This window comes from Lagopus muta, chromosome 7, assembly GCF_023343835.1.
Source record: "Lagopus muta isolate bLagMut1 chromosome 7, bLagMut1 primary, whole genome shotgun sequence".
Lineage (NCBI taxonomy): Eukaryota > Metazoa > Chordata > Aves > Galliformes > Phasianidae > Lagopus > Lagopus muta.
In genome coordinates this window covers 42,623,869-42,639,764 of record NC_064439.1, presented here as the reverse complement: position 1 = coordinate 42,639,764, position 15,896 = coordinate 42,623,869, and the positions used below count along the sequence as shown (strand labels likewise).

Genomic DNA, 15,896 nt, shown 5'->3' with positions numbered 1-15,896 from the left:
TGTCTCAGCACAGCACTGGCTGCATCTGTTTGAAAGGCTCGCATTGTATCGCTGTGCTTTGTTATCGGGTTTCCCATGGTGGTCAGTGTTACATATCTTACATTGTTTGAGCTAATTAAGCTGGGGAATCAGGGAAAGCACATTTCCGGCGGGGATTTATTGCCAAAAGATATTTCAGCTGAAGGGGGAAAAAAGGAAATCTCCCTTTACGTCCAGCATTCCAGAGCCGTTTCATAATATTCGGCGTTCCATTTAGTGGAAATAAGCTGACAACAATGTCAAGAAGTGTGAACTTGAGAAAATTTGCTCTGCTTTGTGGAGTTTAAAAGTACCATGAAGAAAGGAAGGAATCGTTGTAGCTGCACAAATAAACAGCTTGGCTGGACGCAGAGTTAGATATGTTTGTTAACAACCTACATGCATGTGGTCACTTTGCTCTCAAGATGGTTTGTGCTGCTCTATTATTTGCATGCAATTTAGGTTCCTTTAGAGAAGAAAAGCAGATGGCAGTGCTTTTAGACTTCATGATACAGTTTGAGGTTGCTGGCAGAGACAGAAGTCTTCTGTTTCCTGCATTAATCCTGCACCCAGGAAGCAGTCCTGCATGCCCAGCTTGCTGATGAATTGCTTGTGTACCTCTCCTGGTGGTTACCAGTCCTCTCTGCCCTAGAGTTGGCTCTTCTTCCCAAATACATCCCTCCCTGCACCACCTCCATTGCCAGCTTGTGATTTGCAATGCTCCAGTTTGAGGTTTGATGGGCACCTTTACAGATAAGAATATCTCTTCTACAATAATGGAATCATTAAGGTTAAAAAAACCCACTAAGATCATCTAGTACAACCATCAATCTATCACCACCATGTCCCCAAGTGCCATAGCTACACATTTTTTTCACAGGGCATCGTAGATTGTCAAGGCCACGCCAGATTATCAGAAGATTTGGGCTCACGAGTTGAACCCTGCATAAGCAGCTGGCCCATCAGTGCTGAAGCGTGTTTTCCAGGACCATCAGCTGCTCCCAAGTGCTGCCTGTGTGATAAAGCCTTGACTAGAACACGGCTGCTAGCCCAGCCAAAAAGGGAGACTCAGCCCTTATATATGAGATGTGGTGTATTGATTCATTGTCAGCAAATCCTGTGTGTGTACAAAGCCTAACTACTCTTCTGAACAATGGGATTGATGATGATGATGACTACGATTTCTTCCTTTTCGTCAGAAGGTCTAAAAGGCTTTGCTGAAAGCAGGAAGGATGATTACCCTCTGTCTGCCAAGGGAAATATGAGCAGCTGGGCAGCGCTGTTGGCTACTGAAGACACTCTGTTTCAGGAGGGAAAGTCCTGTCTTCAGCTTCATTAAACTTTTGTCAGGCTTTGACTGCTTAGTGTGAAATATTCTGTGTAGATGTCTTCAGAAGAACAGTTTGTTGCTTTCATTGTGAGTTTCAGCTGGAGCATTTCAGCTCTCTCCAACATAAGGGAAAAGAAGGTGCTTCACCCATAGAAAAAGGCTGGCAACTTTGGCACTATTCCTCATTTGAAGCAGGAGCTGAAAAATCTGAGGTCGCTCTTTTGTCAGTGAATATCTACCTAATTGTTAGGCCCATGCAAAATTACAGTTTGCTCTTTCTCACCACAGTTGAGTGTGTGTTAGTCACACTCCCTTCTTACATGGCAGCAAGCTGGTGCTAGTGTACAACCTGCCATAGTTTAACTATGAAGTCCAGTGAGAAGAGTCTGAGATAGGAGTTCAGCTTTGCTGATGTCACATACAGGTGTCAGTGTGAAGCTGAATGATAACACTTTGTTCTTTCTTCATTATTTCTTTTTTTTTCAAAATAGGAAATTACACGCCAAAGCTGTTAAAAAGATTGTGTTGAGACAGAAGAATCAGTCTCAAAGTCAAAGAGAATGGATTTCACAATTAAGGTTTCTTTGTAATCCTGTGCCAGTCCCATTGTGGAGATTTTATTATTATGATCCATCTTTAATTAAATGATGGCAGTAATTTTTTTCCCTAAGTCCCCATCCTCATGTACTGCACAGGATGATTCTGCTGTTAAAATTAATGAAGACTGTTTTATGAAGAAAGCCCTTGGCTGTAGGGTCCTCACCCCAAGCACTCCTGCAGCTGAAAGACTCACAGCACATAAGGCAGTGGGGTCACGAGAAGAGAGAGGATTACATGGTGCCTTAGGAATTTGGCTGCTGGGTGGCATACCTGCTCCTGCCACTGCATCCCTACATGATGCTGACCAAGACATTTAGAGCAGGTTTTTCACTCATGGATGCTAAATGCAAACCTGTCAATCGCAGCGAGCTGCCTCAGCACCCAGCATATCCACGGAGGGAAATGTGCATTTGGAGCTACAGGCCTGGACAGAAAGGCAAGCCAGAGCTCCCTGCTCAGCTTCCCTGTTTTTCTGACAGTAAGCAAAGCAGAGCAGAGCAGATCGATACTGAGCTACAGATTAAACATGCCAAGCAGAACCAGTGTTTGTTGGTAGAAACCTGCCCCAGTGCATGCAATAAGTCCTGGGAGGGAAAGGGGTGTGGAGAAAGGCAGCGCAGAGCAGGCGGCACTGCCTCCCTCACCCTGACCGAACAACCGATCGCACTGATAGCCCCTACTTTCATCCCACAGAACAGCTGAGCTTATCACAAACCGTACCATGTGCAGCAAGGAGCCCCTGGTGTTTTCACACCCTTTTTCCTTATCACCTGCCCAGGCCCACACCCTGTGTGCCCAGAGCGGAGTGACCCACGGGCTGACAGAGAAGGAGGAGCAGCAGCATGGTGCTTCCTGAGGTCGTGGTTGGAGATAGAGCCTCATAAAGTCTGCGACAGCCGTGCCAAATGTGACCTGCTCCATTACTGAATTCTGTGCTGCTGTTTTGCTTTTGCACTTAATATTGGTAATTATGCAATTTCTAGTCAACTTCCCTGTCATAACCAGGGCAGCAACGCTGACAAAACAGGCTTTAAATAAGCTCTTGTCAAAGTAACAGCTATTTTTGTTTGCCCTATTTAGCACTGTGTTTAAGGTCTACAGTAGAAATCTCAGGCAATTTTAAATACATGGTGCAGTTATTTCATCATCATCACAGCATTCAAAACCCCTGAAGCCTACAAAATACAAATGTTTCAGCAGAACCTTCTGGTGGTTCCACCTGTACACAAAGATTGTAGTTTTTGCCATAGCTCATTGAGACTCAGGAAGCACAGACAGGCTTTCAGGTTCCTCATCTCCTCTTCAGGCTGCAGGAAATATTGAACCATGGAATTGCAGAATGGTTTGGGTTGGAGGGGGCATTAAAGAGAGCCTAGATCCACCCCTGTGCCATGGGCAGAGCTGCCACCCACCAGAGCAGGCTGCCCAGGGCCCCATCCAACCTGCCCTTGGGAACCTTAAGGGATGGGCACCACAGCTTCTCTGGGCAGCTGTGCCAGTGCCTCACCAACCTCTGAGTAAAGAATTTATTCCTAACATCTAACCTAAATCTCCCTTCTCCTAGTTTAAAGCCATTCCCCTTTATTCTGTCTCTAACAGATGGTGTAAAAAGTTGGTTTACCTCCTTATGCGCTCCCTTGAAGTACAGGAAGATCACAGTGAGGTCTCCCTGGAGCCTTCTCTTCTCTAAACAAAACAAGACCCGCTCCCTCTGCCTGTCTTCATAGCAGAGGTGTTCCAGCCCTCTGATTGTCTTCGTGGCCATCCTCTGGACCATTCCGACCTGTTCCAGGTCCTTCTTGTGCTGAGGGGCCCAGATATGGATGCAGTATTGGACAGGAAAGATCTGATATCCTGATATTTTCCAACACCAAGACCTCTGGATGGTTATCAAGGGGAAATAAAAGACTGAAAACATGAATGCAAGACTTAGTAGTGATGCTGTTCCTCCAGTGACAGGAGCAATTCTTCACACCATAATCCTTCACCTAAAGCACTGAGAAGGGACAACTCCGCGGCCTCATTTGACCGTGCAGCCAAGTGGACAAGGCACATGGCAAAATGCTGAAGGAAAGGGAGGCCAGACTGCCGGTGCCCTCGGTGACCATCACTGAGGAGTGCTTCCTTCAGGAAACAGAGACGTCGGCTGAGCACAAAAGGCTTGCAGAGTAACACGTGAGAGAAGCCGTGCACCAGTTTATTTAGGCTATTCCTTTTTTTTTTTGTTCCTGTCTCCAGTCTATGGACTTCCTAGCAGGTCTTTTCTTCGGACATTTGTGATGTGCTTCCAGAGAGTTTTCTGGAGCCGTGCTAAAGGCTCATACAGGTCATTTTAAATACACTGGTGAGAAGGTAAATGGTTCAGGAGAACCGTTGCAAACTTTATATGAAGGAGAATAGCATCCAGGGGTCCTGTGTTTGGAGCAACACCCTTGCCTTCCCCTCCTTCTCATCTCTACCAGCGGATACTGGAGAGACAGCCAAAGAAAACACAACACATGGGAAATAGTCTGCAAACCCAAAACAAAAGAGATTTTCTTTTATCAGCTGTTTCCTGTTGTCAAAGAATAAATTATTGCTTCAACTGTGTGGATTTTTTTAGTGCAGTGTGCAAAAAATGTGGTAAGTTATCGACTTTTTAAATGGAATAGAATTTTATTCAGTGTATTAAAATAATCCTGCTATTAAAATCATAGATTCTACATCTACTTGCCCCTGCTGCACTCCCTCTCTTCTCTGGTGCATGGGATAAAAAATACAAGTTAGTAGCTTAGCAGTTTAGGCCAAAAAAAGAAGAAGCTTTAAATGATCTTACAGCAGTGACACATGGCTCACTGCACTGAGCTTGTTCTGCTTTGCTGCCAGGACCAGTGAGGATGCAGGGTGACACACTGCACTGCCCAAAATCCTCAAATGCTGTGCACTGTGTGCTCCTGCAGGACTGGTCACCCCCAGCTCAGGGGGTGAGCTAACAAAACAAAAATAGCCTGTTTTCTGATAATGCAGGCCTCTGCTCATGCAGGCAACACTCTGGCATCCCAGATAAGATGTACATGGCCTCCTCTGGCTGCGCTGACTGCGTCAGGACAGGAGGAAGGGCTCTGCAGTGCTTTGCCTTATATGCTGGTGCTGCCTTCTGTGCCTTTTGCTGGGACATTATCAGTGCATTCAGACAGATGTGATGAAACCCGACTGCTGGGATGAGGGCTGTGAAGCATGGCGTGCTTGTCTTTTTCATTGCAGTGCTGTGAGGAGCGAGAGCTCCTTGGGACTGGAGCACATCCCATGCAGGTCCTGGCTTCTGGAGCACTTGCAGGGGTGCAGGCATATGGGTTAATGATGGAATCATAGAAAACCTCGACTTGTAAGGCCTCCTCAAGAATCACCGATCTAGCTCCTGGCAGGCAGACTGCCATGCTCATCTGTTCTTGCATCTATGTGACTATGCTGCTTGGGTACAGATACCCCACCCAACCTCTCTGCCTGGGCAAAGGCAATTCCCAGGCTGCTGGCTTATTTCCTAGTGAGAAATGGTACAGGCCAGTTACGTGAGCATATAATAAGTATATTCCAGAGTCAGAAAAACTGTGGGCAACCAGGGATAGACATTGCATTCCTCCAGTAATCAGGTCAGTCCTGAACCCTGGGATTAAGTGCTCTACCTCCAGAAATGGTACTAATTAGAAAACACTCCAGTAGGCAGAATTTCCTGCTTCTCTGGCAGCTCCTCCTCCGTGCTTCACTGGGCATGCTGAGAGCAGATGCCAGCATGGTGTATCCTTGTGGGACTGCTGTGCCTTCATTGTGAGTACACTGGAAGGTGCCACAGCTCTGCAAAGTACGTCTCACCTGTGCTGCTTCAGCGGCTGTGTCTCGGTTCAGAGCCTGCTGTGGATCATGCTGCAGTTCAGAGCTGCAGAATATCCTGGACAAGATGTTTTAATGTATGCTGTCGCTTGGATTTAGCCAGGGATTTAGCATATGTTTGCATATATGATTTTAAATTCCAGTGTAAATAAGGCATAGATATGAGCTGATAGCCATGTTCTAGGATAAAATATGACTAGAAACACTGGTCGTTGTAAGATTTGACAATTATATAGTCTGGCAAGCATGAGTAAGGACACAGCCAACCTGCCTGAAGTGCTAGCAGCAGATAAACCTGGATCAGGCCCTTGCTTCTGGAGCATTTACAAAGCAGTAAGCTATTTATGTGGAACAACTTACTCCTCATCACAAAAAACAAGCAACCAAATCTCTTTGGTGATGGGCATCACATGCTGTTTTTTTCCAAATCTTTGGGGGTTGGAATACCAATGTGTGTGGCTCCAGTGGCATTAAATAAACAGAGCTGTGCCTGTTCATACCACACACGTGGGCCCACCAATCCACACGGCTGCAACCCCAGTGCTCCTTGCAATACATGTAGCCAGGTAAATATGCAGGAAAGCTCTTTGTAGGCACAATGCATCAATGGCCCATGGGTAAAGGAGCTTTTACTAGATCAACTAAATAAGTCAACTTTCTCCCTTCCTTCCCTAACTCAGCCATGATGCTTCCTTCTCTTGTTGTGCCTGAAATCCCCATGTTGAAAAAGGAGTCTCTTGTAAAATACTTATGAATTTTGTATATGCTATTTTTAGGTTTTTTTTCCCCCGGGAGACGCATCATCAATTGTGTGGACCCACATAAAACATTCCAGGGAGCAGAAAGCTGAAGATGAGAATGAGTCTTGAGATATTAGATGCGTTGATCATATTTATCACTTCACAGCACAGAGAAGAAATGCTAAGTAACAATTCTTATTTTCATAATAAGGGAATGTCTAGACTCTTCTTTCTAGTCTTGAATCTAATAATATAACATCAGCTGCTTGTTCTTGGCAGTTAAGTCCTTCTCTGAAAACACATATTTATAGCTCTGTAATCTCTTAAAAAACAGCGGGACAAACAAGTTATCAAATCAGCCTGAATGCTGTGGTTTTAACTGGGAATTCTTTCATTCAAACGAGAATACAACGTGATTTGCGGCTCTCCTGCCTTGATCAGTTCTATGTGGATGGTGCAGGACACTAGGGACACAATGTGCCCAGGATGGAGCTTGGGAAACTTGCAAAAATGTGAAGTAGGCTTTTGGGTCAGGGCTAGGATTGGCCCTAACACTCTGGTGGAACTCATGGATCAGATGCCACAAAATACTTCCACTTAACTCAAATACGGGTGCTGCTGGCAGCACATAAATGATACATCTCAAGACTCTGTTCTGGGCAAGGTCAGCTTGACAAATGAACTGATTCTTCTTGAAATCTAAATACTAATTAGGAAGAAAGGAAATTAATATTTCAGGCCATCTCAAATATAATATGCAAAACTTGGTATATACCAGGCAAAACTTTGAGGTCTCAGTTCTGAATTCGCAGTGGAGAGCAATTTGAGACACCTTGTCTCCTTCCCTTACCCACACCTCAGTTACTCCTAAAACATTGCTGCTCTCCCTCCTTCTTGGCAGGCAGGAAATGAAGCTCTCCTCGGCCAATGTCTTCCTTGGGTTTCCACCTCTTTTGCACATCCTTTCATCCCAATTCACCTCCACATAAGCTGAAACAAGAGAAAAAAACACAATGATCCGTTAGCTCTTGGGTCAAAAACAAGTATTTGGTAGCATGTTTCCAAGTTCCTCCAAGAGGCAAATAAATGCCTCACTGACTTCTGTTTTTCTCCACCATATTTACTGACTGGACAATACTTCATGGCCACTGAAAACTGGCAATTAAGAAAGAGACAGGTCAGCTCAGCTGCTGCTTTCTACACACAATCTTGATGGCATTGGAAAGGGATGCTTTCAGATGGAAGCTTCTTTCAGCATGGAGAGGACAGGACTGGAGGGGTGAGGCCTTTTCAGCATTGGATGTGTTTTGCCAGAGGTAGTATTGCTTCTCTCTCAGTCTCATACTGTGGCTCTTTATTTTTAGTCTGGTTGTTGGTGATGGGCAATCATGATTGCAGTCTCTCAGAGTACTGCTTTAGGTGACATTGATCTGGAGAATGTTGAAACATAAGGGAAATAATTTTAAGCAGCAGCTGCAAGACATTTTTCACCCCAAAGGACACAGAAAAACCAGCACAACTTTGAGCCATGAGAGTTCAGCTGAGGATAGGAGCCAACCCCTTCATCAGGCTGGCACAAATCCCACAAGCAGACAGATCTATGCAGTTTCTGAGCAAATAGAGTTAGTCTTGATCTGCTACCTGAAGAGTGGATTTGGGCTGGGGTTGGGTCATACTGAACTTGGCTGAGTTTGCCCTCTTGGGCTGGAATAGCCTCCCAAAGCCGTGGTGGCTCTCCTAAGCCCATAGCCTAGGTATGTGGGAGCAGCACGAAGAGCTGCAGTGCACAGGGAGCTGTAGCATCTTCCTTGGGGCTGAGATGGAGAGGTGCCACCCAAATATCCACTTACATCAGGTTTTGAACCTATCAGTCCATCCATCTCAGGGCTGTTATTTTTCAGAGGGCCAGACATATGTATTTACACACACATGTATACATCAGCATTTTCTTTAACCCAGCATTTAAAGGATGCAAGACTACTCCCAGAACTAAATCTGACATAATAAGCCATTCTCACACTCAGAAACATTAACAGCATGCATTAGAATATGCATGAAGCTGTTTGTGCTGTGGAAAGCGAAGCTTAGCCTGCACCGGTCTCTTTGCACTTTTTTGCACTTTCCCACGGGCATTTGGGCTGCACATGCATCACTCTGAATTATTGTATGATTCTTTCCTACTTGTTGGTATCAGCTGCAGTAGAACTTTGAGCAATGGGGTGGAATGCCAGGCAAAGGCACTGGAGCTTTACTGGCACTCAGACAACCTTGTCTCTGTCTCCCTTAAAGCAGTCAGGTCCCAGCCTGAGCTGAAGCATCTCTGTGCAAGCAAGCACAGGTTCAAAGTGCAAATAAATACATGCTTGAGGGCTCCCTGTGGGGATGGAAGGTGAGAAAAAAACAAAGGTAAAGACTTGGTAAACATACTCAGCCCGTCTGGAAGGAAGAACAGGTTTGCATGGGATGGGGAGTTGGGAGAACGTATCACCACTCTGTTTTCTGAACTCTGTCAAGTCGTCTGGGCATCCAGCCTTCTTGCAGACAAAAAGGATAGCTCTCATTGAGTTGGGAAGGAGGTCTATTTAATTAATATTTGTTAAGTATTTTGACTTAGGTGTAGCCTAATTCAGTCATCTCTGCTCCGAGGCTTTCACAGATGTGCAGAAAGAAGACAGTGTTAATGCCAGTGAATAAGAAGCTGCTCCTCTCATGTCAATTCTGCACTCTTCCTCTGAATCTTAGGTGGTGTCTGTATGTATATTTACACACGCACATGCACACACTCATGCATAAGTATCCGACCTCCAAATAGCAGGCAAGTAGCATCAAAAGGACAGTGAGAAACTGGGGAGGGGAGTGCTGCTGCTTTCAGTAAAATAAGGCTTCTATGGGGTGAAGAGGGGTATTTTCACTTTTCCCATATGTAGGTCCATTCAGAAAAGCATAGAAGAAGAGTGTTCATCCAACCTGAGCACATTTTCTACAGAGGCATATGGGTCTTGTTATGCAATTCCTTTTCCGATGGAGGCTCCAGCATGAAGACATTTGGGGACTCCAGGTCCTTTGAGGGAGAGAGAGATTTCCTGATCAGACCAACAAGGGTTCCCTGTTGCATTTGGATGTTGACTGTGAAAAGCAAAGTGAGTGAAGTTTTGCTTTGCTTGACTGAGCTTTACCATACCAGTTATTGTTTTGAGAAGTGAAGAGATACCTACTACATCTCCTGGGAAAGTGGGAAGCAGCTTGCTTTGGAAGAGACTGCTATTGCAGTGAAGTCCTCAGCACAGCTCTCTATTTTTGGCTCTATGTATTCATGTCTGCTTGAACTTCCCCTGCAATAACAGCTTTGTGATTAAATGACTGGAATAAATGCTTTCTGAGCATCTGGGGATAGGTGCAAATGTATTTTTTTATTTGTTGACAGATAGTGGGGTAGCTATTGATTTATATATGATATTAAATACTCTGGAGCAGGGAAGTGAAATATTATTAGTATTTTAAAAGAGGAAATGGTTACCTTGTTTTCCACTTTTAAGCACCTGTGAGCAGTGCTATTCTGTTAACATTAGACCATTTGAATGCTTTGAATTATTTAGGGATTTTCAGTACAGACTGATGAAATGTAAAAGCTTTCCTAAGATAAATCAAATTTGTTAAAAAACCCTACATGTTCTTCCTTGCAATCCTTTATTGTTACTCATCTGTGGTACTTGCCTAAAGGAAATACAGCCAAGCAGGGAGTTCAATTAAGAAATCTATCTGTCTGCCTACCTATATATCTGTTTGTCTCTCATTCTTACTCTGAGGATGATATTACAATTGCCAGACATTACATTTTTATAATCTTTATTTCAAGCTAGGCTCTCGTAAGCATCCTATTTCAGGCAGAATATATCATTATCCCTATTACAGCAGAGTGCTAGCTCTATAAAGAGACAAGAAAATGCAGTTAGCACCTGAGCGAGTCCCTATGGAGCAGAAGCAATGAGGCCTGAGGAGGGTCTCGTCCGTGTGGGTTTTCTGCTGCCAAACAGCAGCCCAGCTCTTGTAGGCACTCCTTTGGTGGAGAAGCTAAGAAGGTCATTCTTCTCTACTTTGTCCCTTATTTTTTCAAAGCGTGTAGGGACAGCATGTTGCTGAAACCTCAGCCTTCTGTCAGTGCACCTGAAAACAAAAGGATTCTTGTGTTACCAGGGGGGACCAGTGGGTAGTTGCTCAATCGGGCTCTGCAGGCTGAGAGCCTGCTTTGTGAAGAGAAATAGCCCAAAAATGGATCGATAACCCTGGAGGAGGACAAGGAAGAGATCTGTCAAGGAACACACTTGCCCCATTCCATTCCATCCCATCCCATCCCATCCCATCCCATCCCATCCCATCCCATCCCATCCCATCCCATCCCATCCCATCCCATCCCATCCCATCCCATCCCATCAAAACAAAGTGCAGAAAAGCCTCTGACCTCCTTAGGGACACTCTGTGACCAGTAGGAGAGGTAGGAGGTGAAGCCAGGGATCTCCAGCACATTCTTTCTTCATCATACCATCCTCACTGCTCACCCCAAGGCCTCGGGAAACCTTTCTTCATCCTTCTTGGCTGTTCCCCTCTGCAGCATTTAATTCCAAAATTACTGCAACTCCTTCTAGCAGGGGTTTTCCCCCTGTTTTGTTTGTTTGTTTGTTTGTTTTTCCTTTTGGAGCTTTCCCTGTCTTTTCTAGATCTTCCTCATGGCAGCTATGATTCACCATAGAGCTTGCTTGGAAACCTTTTGCAATGTTTTATCTTTTTTGTTGCTGCAAAACAAAATGCTTCTCATACTTGTGTTCTCTGGTGATGGGTATGTTTCAAATACATCACTGATGCATTCCAAGGTGGAACAGGAGACATTTCTCTCTGCATGGCATATTAGCATTGACAGTTAGGGGCTGTAACTGCCTATCAACATGAGTGTGCCAGAGCTGTCCTCCTGGACAGTATTAATGTTCAGTAAGGCCTCTTTCATCCCTTTCAGCTTTCTCCTCAGGCCTTCAATTAGAGTTGTTCAATACTTTTTTTTTTTCTTTTTCTGGTAGAGAGTGGACTATCAAATACACACAGGTCTCTAAACCCAAAATGTTTGTTTTCGATGGACAACATTCACTGTTTCTCAAAGGGGGGAGAAATCACTGGAGTCAGAGCTGAGATGAACTGAATGCCTCTCAGTTTGAAATAAGAATATCTGCAAAGTTTAAACAACTTGTTTTAAGGCCCTACCTGTGCTCCTATTCCCATCATTTTTTCAAATGGGTGAGGACAGGCACAGCTGTTCAGGTTGAAGATGGGCACATTGCTATTCATGTCCTGCCCAACCTGCCCATCCGTCAGGCCCACAGCCCAAATCACCTTGTGTCAGTAACCATGGCGAACAACTTAGACCATTATACTTGGCAAAAATACATCTTTGTCCAAGGGCTGCGTGACATAGCCAGGAAGCTATACGCCACGGTGCACAGGAACCGAGGCACTGTAGATGGGATGATCAGATACTCAAGGTAACTTGGCTGCGAGCAGCTCATGAAGGAAAGATGAATGCACAAATGTTCATGAAAATCGTGAAGTTGGCAATTACAAACCAAGGGATTCAAGGCAGTCGCGTGTCTCTCGTTGATCACTTGTAACTGAATTATAGGGCTATGACAAGCCAAAGATTTGCTTGCTCATTCAACTCCTAAGTAGAACCTTAACGTGTTTTCATCACTGAATCAGAAACAGCAGCCAACACTAGCAGTTTCTCTAATATGTTAGCATACCATGGGCTAGACAACTCTGGGAAATGTTCAGAACAAGATCTGTCCCCATTTTATCTCAAGAGCTAAAGCAGTGCAAATTTTGGCAAAATGTAGAGAAACAGTGAAAAATGTTCTGTAGGAGTAAAGAGGGAAAGAACTTTGGAATTACATTTAAAAAAACCCTTTGTGCACACGTTACCCATCCAGAGGTAAGATTTCCATCAGCTTCTCCGTGGAATTTCATTTCTTTTAAAAGTCATAATAGTACGTAATTCTTCTTCCATTACAATGCAGGCCAATATAAAGCAATGCCGAGTCACTGTGTAATATTTGAAATGTAATTTCTGCCTGTCTAGCAAGTAAGCAATTCCTCTGCAAGCAAATAACTTCTGGATCTGCACTGCACAAAAGGTCTCCGTGTGTTTTGATTCAAACTTTTCCATCTTAACCTTCCCTTTGGTTTGCAAATCAGAGATATTGATGTTTTCCATTTTCTATCTTTTCCCTTGTTTTAAAGGTAAAAAAAAAAAGTAGCTCCCTTAACATATAGCGCAGCTCCATCTCTGATCCAAGTTCATTAATAAAAAATAAAGATTTGTGATTATTGCAGATGAGTGCCTAACAATATCTTGTATGTGCTACTTTTGCACGTAATTAAGAATACATTTCTCACATCTCGTTTCTTACAGACGCAAATAAAGTTCACTTCCTCCCCTCCCCAAAACATTTGGGAATATACTTTCTTTGCACGTACTTTTGCATTTTTTTTTTCCCAGTATCTTACATTCCTTTGACCCAAATACTCTCCAGAAAGACATTATGTCTAAGGTCAATGAAACAGAAAAATGAAACCCTGAGAGCAACCACAGAAAGTGCCTTTATACTCACCACTTCTTCCAGCAGCAATGGTTAAGTTTAGCAGCAATCTATTATTAAACAGACTGGGACACTTCAGTCTGGAGAGAGATGGCTGGGGCCAAGGTGGACAGCGTGCTGTACAACCACAAATGGTTGGGAGAGGCATAAACAGAAGTGCTGCTTGCTGTTCTTGACAGTGGAAGTGGATACCTGGTGAATTAATCAAGGAGGACATTTAAAACAAATTGAAAGAAATGAACAGCGCAGTCTTGCCCAAGGAAGTTGTTGCTGCGAGATACTTAGGTGGCAAAAGCATAAACAAGTTTGAAACTTTACTGCGTAAGTTCAGGGGGAAGACTGGTTAAACAGAAACATACCCTTGAATGTCGTAGAGAAGACGCAACATAATGTCTTATAACACAGCAGGGTTATTTACTATTTCTCATGTTTCTCAGGGCCCAGTATCTTGCTTAATTGTATTTTATTTTCAGTTAGCCAGGCAATAAATTTAAAACAAAGAGATGTAATTGAGGCATGGCACTGACAGCTAGAGGGGTGCTGGGAAGGCCAAAAGCAACACACAATCCAACTGTGATCGGGCAGACTGAGATCAGAAAAGACTCTTGAGGGATGTTAAAGACAACATTATGAAGACATCCTTCAGCTCGGATTGTCAGAAGCTGGAAGCCTCTGCCTGGGGAAGGATGAGCTTGAATTTGCCCTTTTCTTGCACATTTCCTGAAGCATCTGCTCATGCCAGCAGCCAGACAGCTTTCTGGATGATTTGGTCTGACCCCACTGGATGTTGCATGGGTTTCTATCCAAATGATCAGCAGTAAAGTGGCATTTGGATCACCCTGAAAACAAAGGTGATGCTGAAAGATGGTGAAACACAGAGGTGGGTGACAGCCCTCCCCCAGCGCAGCTGGTTTGCAGGCTGGGAAGGACAGCAGCACATCGCCATGTGCATCGCAAGCCTGAAGGCTCTGGTCAAGGAACTCCACAAAAATCTCAGTTTACCTTTTTTTTGAGCTTTTAGTGGAAAGTTTTAGCTGCAGGAATTATACAAGGGTGATGAGAGTTGCTACAGCTGTGTCAAACCTTTGTGAAAAAGCTCTGTTTAGAGACATCTTTCATGTAAAATGTCTGTAAGAGACATTAAACTTATCCCAGTGCTCCAAAAAAAGGGCAGGCCATGTATTCTTTAGGGTTTGGACTGCTCCACGCTGCAGAGACTGAGCAGAGTGTTGTTTTCAGGGGTGTTGCTGTGGGAAAAAAAGAGCAAAGGTGTACCAGGAATAGCAGAGCCAACCAGCAGAAGAATGTTGCATGTTTTTGGCAGATGCCAGAGCTTTCGGCCAAGGTGCTGACCAGAAGAGGCTTGGAGTGCAGGACAAGGAGATAAGCTGTATTTTCAGTGCTATTCCTCCTGTGCTTAAGGAAGCTGGGTTTCATGCAGCCTTCCCAATAATCAGAAATTCAGGAGAGATGCCTGATTGCATTGTGAGAAGAGCCTGAATTCCCGTTAACCATGCAGCCTAGAGGGATAGGAAAGCATTTCAGAGAAACCACGGAGGTGGGTGAGGTGGCCCCAGCCATGTGCATGAAATACACAGTGTGCTGACTGCAAGGAGATCTGCCTTTTGTTTCACAGTGCCTGAGCTTCCAGTGGCAAAAGGGAGATGCTCAGCATCAAGTTGCAATAAGAAATACTGTTTTGCAAGCAAAGTGGCGTTTGTGCATTTTTTAGCACACAAATTTCTGCATGCACCACTGCAGATTGCTGTATAGCAAATGCATCTCACAGAGGTGAGGAAGGGAGTGCTTAAAAAAGGTAACCCCCGAAAAGCGGTGGTTTCAGGAGCTCTGCCATGTGAGACATATTTTTTTCCCCTGCAAACAAAAAGGGAAAAAAAAAAGCCCTCCTTGGCTTTGTAACTGAGGCAGTCACTGTCTCTCTACTTCTGGGTTTCTCGTCTTTCCTTCTCATGTATAATGGGAAAGCATGTTAGGCCCAGAGCTCAGACGTGGGAGTCTGTGAGAGCGGCAGCTCCAAGACGGTAAGCGGAGGTGACAAGTTCCTGGCAATATTAAACATTAACACTGAATATTTTGTTGGTATTTAACTCCAGGACTTTTCATGTTCCCGAGCAGAGGCAGAACATCCCCTCACCCCCTCTGCTTTGTTCTTCCCTCCTGTGCTTTGTACGTGCAGCAGGCAGGGATGTGAAGTGCCAGGGATGCGAGGCTGAGATGGCTTCATACACACAGAGAGAGCGGGTGAGCTGATGGGTGGGGGCAGGATCTCATTCTGTGCTATGCTCACACTGGGACTGGGAGATGGGAAATACTCTGTGTATCAGGTGGGCATGAGGTGCTGAGCTCGCTTTCTGCTGTCTGATGGCATCTGGGGAGCCAGTTGGTGTGTGTCAAAGGAGAAAGATACATGCAAATCTCAACTGACAGGATTTCCAACTGCAAGTGGGAAACAAGGATGGCCTGAGTAGCACCGCGTCGCTTACTCACCAAAATTCACAGGCACCTGGGGACCTGGAGACACATAGATCTGGGTCTTTTTACAAGTCTTATGAGGACTGAGATTGTTCATTCTGGAGAAGAGGAGGCTCAGGGGAGACAGCTTTGGGACATGAGGGGATGGCCTTAAGTTTTGCCAGAGGAGGTTCAGGTTGGATATGAGGAAGAATTTCTTCTCAGAAA

The 15,896-nt window shown here is 44.6% G+C and overlaps 1 protein-coding gene across 1 annotated transcript in view; it reads right to left on the bottom strand.

The window, feature by feature from the left end:
* Positions 1-15,896, bottom strand: part of TRAK1 (trafficking kinesin protein 1) — a 489,038-nt gene that overhangs the window by 402,228 nt on the left and 70,914 nt on the right. The window lies entirely within an intron of this gene.